The sequence below is a fragment of the Triticum aestivum genome, chromosome 3D, assembly GCF_018294505.1.
Source record: "Triticum aestivum cultivar Chinese Spring chromosome 3D, IWGSC CS RefSeq v2.1, whole genome shotgun sequence".
Lineage (NCBI taxonomy): Eukaryota > Viridiplantae > Streptophyta > Magnoliopsida > Poales > Poaceae > Triticum > Triticum aestivum.
In genome coordinates this window covers 184993591-185000049 of record NC_057802.1, presented here as the reverse complement: position 1 = coordinate 185000049, position 6459 = coordinate 184993591, and the positions used below count along the sequence as shown (strand labels likewise).

The following is a 6459-nucleotide window of genomic DNA, read 5'->3' as shown; positions in this document are numbered from 1 at the left end:
CCTGAATGTGTAACAGGGCGTGAACAATATATGAATCGGAGTCAAGGACTGTTGAGTACAAAAAGGATTCCTCGCAAAAAAATGTATAAAATGGATTGATATTTGAATTATATTACTAATCCAGCCTTTTTCCATCTTGCGACATTTGACTTTGTGAGCAGTGGCTATGTGGGAGGCTTCTTGAGGTGAGGTACAATTATATTGTCTTTGATTTAACTAAAATCATGCTATCGCTTCATATGTACACCAACTCCATGTCACATCTTATCTTGGGGATTGGAAGTAAACAACCGTGTCCTATGGAGTCTACTGTCTAGGAAGTTCAGAGATGGAACGTTCACGGTCTGTTAACTACAGAGATGATAATCCTAAAAAAGTAAGTCCATACTAGCATGATGAAAAGGTCCAATTTTTTTAGCATGATGAAAAGATCCAAGGACAGACCTCCCGTCGCACCAGAGAAAATGGGCCGAAAAAGGTGCCGCTCGTCGGCGTGGCGGACCCGGCGACAGCTGACGGGTGTGGAGGGAGGTGGGGTAGATCCAGTGCGTGTGCGTGCTCAACTGCTGATGAACCGGCTGTAGCGCTCAATCCCTGCCAAGGGCCAGCGTGGTCTCTGGAAGAGGTGAGGATGCCCTTCGATGAGCCTGGGCAAAGCCTTTGAATCAGGACATGCAATTTGATCCAGCAATTAGCAATATAACCATGGTGTTTACGTATTATTTAATGGAGAATGGTTGGATCTAGCTCCGCCCCTGTTTCTTTCGCAGATTGATTTGGTGTTTGAGCCGGTATTGACCCCGTCGTCATGGTTGTTTGTGGTTGTCGTAGGTTTGGTCCGGGCATGCATGGTTGGTGATTCCCAGGGTTGCCGGTCTTCATCTCTGCTGTCCAATGATTCTTTTATTACAGTTGAAGGCGCCTGTGATTGGTGTGCAAGCCAGACCTGAGGGACGACCAACAGAACATCCTTGAGAAGACGATGGCACCCATCATGCAATCGTTCCATGGGATTGTGACCTGCATTGAGATTTCAGTGCTTTGCACTTCGCCAGACTGAGATCAAAAAGACCCCCATTGTATCAATTTACATTCGTAACACTTTATTATGTCAATTTGTTGATTGTTCACAATGACACTGGATATTCTAACAGTTGCTCAGCCTCACGTAATATTCCAACAGTGCATATTTTTTGTAATTTTGATTGTTCGTTAGAGTTCTAGATACTATGCTCGAGTAGAGTAGGTTTACTATAACAGATTGTTTAGGAATCACAGGTGCAGAAGGTATTCTACCATCCGCAGTGTGAGGGTTTTGAAGCAGATATTCATTCTATGTGACCACGACAGGGATGGTATGTATTCTGTTTGTACTTGAGACTCTTAGATTTCCAGTGGAGTTTTGGTTTCTCCTGCTGAGATCGTACACTTGATGTTTATACTATGCATTCAAGCTATTCCCACACCTAAGGTCTGTTAGTGTGGAATCTTATTTTCTTGTAGTGTGATTACTATATGCACTTATTTGCGTGCTTTCTCACTTTTATTTGTATAATCGGCATTCTGCAGAAATAGGGCAACAAGATTCAGGTATATGATTTGAGGTTCGTAGTGGAGAAGAGCTGTGAGAAACTGCAGTTGCTTTCTTTTATTGGTATGGACTATGAACCGACCGCATCTTTTCACTTCCCTTCCTAGCTCTTAGGTTACATGTTAATTATGAACTGAGATAAGCAAAATATATAGTCCTGACATGAGGAGCCTCATGTTTTAGACGGCCATTTAAGCACGTTATTATCAACTATTGATTTTGTAATATTTATTAGCAGTGCATCGCTAGAATTGTTTTTTGCTTATTTTTACCTATTAACTAGGATGAACATGTATCTTCTTCTTATAAGAACTACATGCATTGCAGTAAATCTGTCAACGTTATTAGTACCACAAACGTCTGTAGGAAAAACTTATATTTAACCAAAAGTTAATGGCCATTTCGAATCACTGGTTGTTTAAGATTTACACTGCATTGATATGAGTAAAAAAATGACCTTGTTTTTTGTTTCAATTTTGGGGTGATGCATTAAATATTTAAGGCAGTTTGGGCAGAACAGGGGAAGTGCACACATTTGATGATTATTTTTTATGTACAATTGATTTACTTGATCAAAAAGTATGCATTTAGCATGTCTTGCCGTTGTTTTAAAAGGAATTTCCTGGTAGAAAATACACATCAATTGTGTTTTTTTCCCTGCAGCAACGCATGGACAATTATTTTTTCTTTTTGGCGATCACAGGGAACAAATACTACGGGGATCAAGTCGGGGATTCATGGCAAGGGATTGACATTTTTTTATCAAAGCAGTTTGCTACACACTGCAGTGTGACAGAAAAGGTGTGCTACTGTTTCCACATCTCCTTTTGCGAATCACTAATGTTTTTCCCAAGTCTTTTCTTCCTTTTTGTATTGACCCAGAAATAGTTTCGGCATTGGAGTCAGTTTCTTCGATGTTTTCATTGTTCTTATCGGGAAGTGTGAAGTGAAATTGTGGAAATTTTCCCAAGTCCCAGGTTTGCATAGGCCCTTATTACTGGTGTGCTGGTATGGGCACATGAGGGGTGTGCTATTGATATTTTTATGTGAGATATTTGTTTCTCATTTTAGCGGTCATTCAAGTGTGAGTTATGTGTATCTGCAACATGTAATTGAGTGCCGGAACTTTCATTATACCTTATCAAGGCCATTTACAGGTTTACATGAGCATTTGGTTAGTAGCCTCATGACCTCATCTATGAATTATCCGTTGATCTAACTATCTCTTAATCTTTTTTCTCAGATTTTAGTTACCCATTGCTTACACAATGATAGTAAGACCAATTGCAGGGATGTGTTGATCTTGGTCTTGTTCTGTATGGAGGTAGGGTACAGTTGATGTTTCATGTTTGGTGAAAGAAAAGGAGCTTCCTATGTTGATTTCGGGCAAGATATACATTCTGCCATGCATTAGTAGATCAATTGCTTCTCTGTGTAGGGGAACGATTAGTGATTGAATCTCTCGGTCACGTTTCTTGATCATCCAATTAATTTACCCCCATCTATGCATAAATTGGTCTGATTGAGTTATGCCATTTTTTATGTAATAATCTATATTGGTCCTATATATGACTAGAACAATATGATACGATGCACATCGGTCCGCTTTACTGGCATCTATCTTTCAAGGTGAAGGAGGGGAGGCACTCGTGTGGAGCTGCTCAATGTTCAAGGAGATACGGCTGATTAAACCAGGTTATTTTAAAGTTTTTACCGGTTCATGTTAGCTATCTATCAGTAATAGTACAACCTTGATTTTTATGTGGTTCATGTTTACCTAACCATCAGTAACATTACTTTCTATTGGAGACTTTTTACAGGAGGTGCTTATAAAATGATAGTTGAACAAGTATAGATTTTGGATCGCGATCATCTATTTACCAGGCATCGATCAAAATCTAGCATTCTTTGTTATGTGCCGCATGGAAAAGATAGATATTGTCTGATATATCCGATAGCGCAATATAATTTTCTCTTGCATATTTATAATCTGCCATTTGAATCATGTTTTATGTGTTGTAGTCCAATCAAGACAATTTGCAACTTTGGTGTTGTGACGTTGGAGGCCGTGCTCAGCGGCAATGGGGGACTGTTGTAGATGCCTGACCTGAGATGTCGGCGAAGGAACGAGAGTCAACGAGGAGTGCACGCCATGGGTTCGTGAACTGGCCAAGCCACCGTTGTTCGTTTGGTAATGTCCGACGCATCAGAGGCATAGTATGACTTGCGCCGATTTTGACGTCATCTACCAACATCCGACGAAGGGGAACCAGTCCGGTTTCCATCTTGATGGTAAGTTCTCTAATCTTCTATCTCATGGGATGTGATGTGGTTGCTTTCATTATGGCTTTTGACAAAGAGTTGAAATTAGCTTATGTGCTTCACACAATTGAAATTCCAGTGATATTATCAACCTTCAGTGAGCAGTGACAATGAACTCCATCTCCCCACACCACCACACCCAAATAGCGTAGGATAGACTGATGTTTCATGTGATGTCCTTTAAGCTATGTTTCAGCTTGTCTCGACCCAGCATGTATTTTTAGTTTCAGTTGTTGAGCTCTGCACTACAAAACCGAGAAAGACCCAAGGCTTTTTACAGGTCAGGCATGTTTACTAAAATGTTTTTCTAAAACATTTCCAGCAATATTTGACTTGTTTGCTTGCTCAACCTTACAGTGGGATCATTTCTACAGACTACAAATAGAGGGAAGTTGTCTTGTGCCTTACTAGAGACAGATGAACCAATAAAATGATTGGAAAGGCTCTTTCCAATAAAATGATCTTGTACAGTTTATTTCTTAATATATTTTGGTCAGTATGTTGTTTATTTTCTGAAAATGATACTCCATTGTAGATTACCTATGATGAAAATTACATTCTCTGCGGGCGCTGATTTAGATATATTACTATGGGCAAAGGAAGTTCAAAATTTATCTCAGTCAAACATGTGCAAAGGAAATTCAAAATATGTTATATTAGGGAAGATTCTTAAATCAGTCAAGTATCTAGAGGGTTGATTAGGACACTCCTCATAATGTTTGGTACTTTACCATTTGGGATTAGGCCATTGGTGAACATGACAATGCGGCTGTTGGTCACGGATGCCGGGGGCATGGGCAGGGTTGAGGAGCTCACACAGTGCTATATGTGACAACCTGCGACTGGTGGCTGGAGGTGGTGTGCCTGCTGCTTGGTTGGAAGTCCGACATAAACTCCCACGACCGACTGGTAAGCATGGTACGTACCCAACCGCCAAACTATCTTCTTTCACCTCCTTCCTGTGTAGGACTTAAACTTCACTGCACACCGGACATTCCTACTTTCAGTCAGTCATTTCTGCCCATTCCGAATGTTAATACTAAGTGTACATGTCACCCACATTGGACCAGTCTAATGCATTTGAATTACCTTGATCTATGGGAATAGTGATATAGGCATGCTACGTGCAAGTGCTTATCTAGCCAAACCAAAGATCATCCTGTAGTTTTATGCACACCATCCCAATCAGCAATAGATGCATGGTTGCCCATGTGTTGCCACAGAACAATCCTACAGTGGGGCAGTGCTATCCTACAGTGGGGATGAGAGGATTCAGCGGCTTCACCGGTGGCTTGTCTATCTCCAGGAGATGGAGCCCGCCGCCTCATCGATGTGGGAGCTGCATTGCACGTACAGGGCACGACGGCTCATGGATGCTGGAGCTGTAGTGCACTGTTTAGGAGTTCAAAAGCATGAAGGAGGAGATTACCTACAAGTGTTTAAGATCACGCAGGAGGATGTCAAAGTTTTCCATTGTCCGGCACTTGTGAGCAAGCAGTATATGGACTTCACTCTGATTCTAAAGAAAAAGTTGGGCTATCTGATTCTAAAAAATAAGAGCAGAAAATAATAGAGATGTATGTACATGTGTGTGCATTAAAATTCATTTTATTCTGTTAGTCAAGGTTATAACCTTTCAAACTTTACTTATCCAGGTTGTGAAGACCTTCCAGCATTACCCAAGGAAGCTAACACACCAACTTGTGCCATACGTGGTATTTTCTTGTTGATGAATGTTGGTGTAGGTAATCTCCTTGATGAACCATGCGACAATTAATAAAGTTAATAAAGGCCAACATACTCTTTTTGTCTGCCTTGATCGCAGTGGGGCGGGGGTGAGGAGTTGGAGAGAGAGGTGGGCGTGTGCATGAGTGTAGTGCGTCTGGATGATGGGATGCACGATGGAGTGATCGGTGTGGTGGCCAGCGGTGCCTGTGCTATTGATGTTCGATTTGAGGGGAAGAAGAAAGATTGGCTGCTGATTTTGGGAGGAAGAAGAGAGATTAAGCGTGTTGTTGTTGTTGTCATGTGTGGCCTTGGGAGAGGAATAAAAGAGAGTAGTAAAGAGTTGTAGAGAGATAGCGAAGGATTGAGAGGCTACTGCTATTTGTATTGCAGTTGATGCTTGCACAATGCTATTGCTTATGATACTGGGGTATTCATCTTTGGGATAAAAACAATCATTTCCCCCCTTCCATATTGTAGTCATGACTTAGTTTTACTAACTAACCTCTCTATAATTATTTTTGGATTATATTTAGCTTTTTTGAAGTTGTAAAGAATAGTTTTGACCTTTGTGGGTAGTCAAGCAAATTCTGGTTCTTGGTTGAAAGCCCCTTGTCATCATAGTTTACTCAAAGGCAGCTTCAGATTGATTCCCGTGCCTAGGGAGTCATCCTTGGAAGCAATAGTTCTAATTTTTATAAAGAAGCATGCTATAATTGTTTGTTTTTGTATAACCAAAAAAATATTTCAAACATATGTTGTGATTAGAATTATGACAACATCGTTGTTCATCACTATTCTTTTTGGACTTGAATTGATCT

At 40.7% G+C, this 6459-nt stretch overlaps 1 long non-coding RNA gene across 25 annotated transcripts; it reads left to right on the top strand.

Annotated features, from left to right (window-relative positions):
* Positions 1 to 309: 309 nt before the first annotated feature.
* On the top strand, positions 310 to 6245 carry LOC123078188 (uncharacterized). Of its 25 annotated transcripts, none has more exons than XR_006437172.1 (8): positions 315 to 625; positions 832 to 1654; positions 2255 to 2915; positions 3221 to 3286; positions 3412 to 4193; positions 4271 to 4831; positions 5569 to 5658; positions 5739 to 6245. It is a non-coding gene; the product is annotated as an uncharacterized lncRNA (long non-coding RNA). The 25 variants fall into 25 exon arrangements; XR_006437176.1 differs by having other exon boundaries at positions 316 to 625; positions 3614 to 4193; XR_006437182.1 differs by having other exon boundaries at positions 318 to 625; positions 2295 to 2392.
* Positions 6246 to 6459: the final 214 nt, after the last annotated feature.